We start from the raw sequence: 2,584 nt of genomic DNA on the forward strand, positions 1-2,584 counted from the left end.
TCCGTCACACTTTTTCGGATCGGAGCGGGTCGGATGTCAGCAGACTTGGCACCGCGGACATCCGACGCTCCATAGACCTATATGGAGCATCCGTTCAGGTCCCCCTGAAAAACTGACAGGCGGATCTGAACGGATCGTCCGTGTGAAAGGGGCCTAAGGCTGGAAATAACAGTAGGAAACTCCTTCCCTCAGAACAGGGGAATAATGGGATTCCAACTGTCACCAACACAGAACCAGGGGTCAAACAGACATCTGAGCCCTGGGCCGTCTATAAAGCCCCAGTGGGGAAAAAATCCAGATGTTCATGGTCAGGGTAAAAAACACCACAAACAACTCCAGAACATATCCATCTGGTGTGGTATGTGTACCCCAAGGCCACAACTAAAACCACCCGACACAAGAAGAAACCCCTGCAATGTACCATAACAGGTGGCAAAAAATTTCACCTTTTTGGTTAACCCAGGGAAGCCCACATATAAATTTACATGGACTTACGTGTGTCGGGAATGCAGTGCTGACAGACCTTGATTGTATGTCGAGGTGGAGGAAGATCACAGTCCTAATGGATCAAAAAACAGTAAACATGTTAATATACAATTAAACAATGAAAAATAAAACATATCAATATAATATCAAAATAGACTTTGGCCTTGCTGAGTTGTTTTCTGCCCGGGGTGGGGAATGTCTATGTCCTGGATCAACAGGTTGATATGTAAGTAGCCTTTTAGGGGCATTCTGTATACGCCTATTTATATATACATATGTCTAAATAAGTATTTTTCTATGTCTCTTTGTATTGATTTCATATTTTGTGCTTTCAGAGAGTGGCTTCCCTGAGGGAGAATTTCTATGCACTATTCGAAACGCGTTGGAATTTTTTTCAACTACTTACCTTGTAGAGCCATGACACACCATATATCTCTTTATTGATTTGTAGTTGGAAATTGCTGCTCTCTGTTTCATATCTATAAAAACCTTACATTTTATCGCATGATTGTTTGTATAACTGCATAACTATCATCTTTTAGTCTTTTTTGTACTAATAAATAATTTTCTTTATATATATATATATATATATATATATATATATATATATATATATATATATATATGGAATTTGCTTTACATTACCTTTAAAATCCCACTATTTGAGGTATTGAATTATTCAGTTAAGTATTACTAAACTGTAACTGCTGTGGTGTGTTGAGTTTGTGCATTTAGCTGTTTCCCTGGCATTCAACTTTAAAATTACACCAACCCTGTACAGGTATCATGTTTTGATTGTTTTTTCAGGTTCCAAACTTTTGTCTGAAAAATGTACGTAAATCACACATTTATAGACTATTTCATCATTAAAGGTATATCAGATGACCCTCACCTTCAGCTTCTCATCTTCTCTGTGGTCCTCATCATTTATCTGATCACTCTATGTGGTAACTTAACCATTCCTGTTGCTTGCCGAGACCCCCAGCTTCATACACCCATGTATTTCTTCCTTGGAAACTTGTCTCTAGTAGACATCTCTTGTACTACCGTGTCTCAGCACAGGAACGTGTGTTTTGTTGGCTGTTTTCTGTTAGCTGTTTGCGTTTATGGAAGTCCTTCCGCTAGTAAGTGTAGTATACAGCTTGCTACACAACTAATGAAATCCACCACTTCTTTGGTAATATTGTCCCTATGACCTAGATTACTTGCAATGACACTAGACTTGTGGAAACCCTGTTCTTCATGGAAGTCTTGGGTCCTATGATGTTCATTCCATTTCTCCTCACTTTTGCTTCTTATGTTTTTATAATGGCTTCCATATTGAGGATCCGCTCTAGTTCTGGCCGACTTAAGGCATTCTACACATGTTCTTCCCACCTCACAGTTGTAATACTGCTGTACACTATGCTATTCAGTCAATATCTGTCACCAAACCTAGGTACAAACTTGGATGCCACAAAGGTTTTTTCTCTGTTTAACACTGATGGTGTCCCAATGCTTAATCCTCTGATTTATAGATTGAAAAATAAAGATGTCAAGGCAGCTCTCATTAGAATTAAAGGGCAAAACATAAGGAAGCATGAAACTTTTGTAAATGTTTAAAAAGCTTTTCGTTATGATTGGAGTGGGACGGGTTGAGCATTTTTTCAAAATGTAGGTATGCATATCCTTATTTACTTTTTCTCTATAAAAAGTCATCATTATTGATTTAACAGATAGAGAAGATAGATTGATAGACAAATAGATAATAGAATAATTTATTTTAAGATAATGGATGAATTCTATATTAGACTCAGTGTACCAATGACCAAACAGAATTCTGAATTACCAACATGCCATAATGCCAAAAAAACTAGTATAAAGAATAAACTCACTACTGTAAATACAGGGGGCTTCCACTGTGGTCCCTGGCAACATCAAAATGGGTGAACATAATATGTATGTATAATCCTACTAAATGCTGTCAGAGATTGCAGGAGATGGAACACCAAAGGCAAAAGAATCCAAACCAGGAAAAAACGCCACACCACGGTTCAATGTAACATGAAAAATTTTGTTAATTTTATATTTATATAATTTAGAATTGTATATATACGGA

At 37.3% G+C, this 2,584-nt stretch overlaps 1 pseudogene; it reads left to right on the forward strand.

The window, feature by feature from the left end:
* The first annotated feature begins 1,315 nt into the window (after positions 1 to 1,315).
* Positions 1,316 to 2,088, forward strand: LOC143987533 (olfactory receptor 5AR1-like; annotated as a pseudogene).
* The last annotated feature ends 496 nt before the right edge of the window (positions 2,089 to 2,584 follow it).

This window comes from Lithobates pipiens, unplaced genomic scaffold (assembly GCF_037356315.1).
Source record: "Lithobates pipiens isolate NorthernLeopardFrog02 unplaced genomic scaffold, aLitPip1_a1.2 Scaffold_1, whole genome shotgun sequence".
In the NCBI taxonomy this organism is placed as follows: Eukaryota; Metazoa; Chordata; class Amphibia; order Anura; family Ranidae; genus Lithobates; species Lithobates pipiens.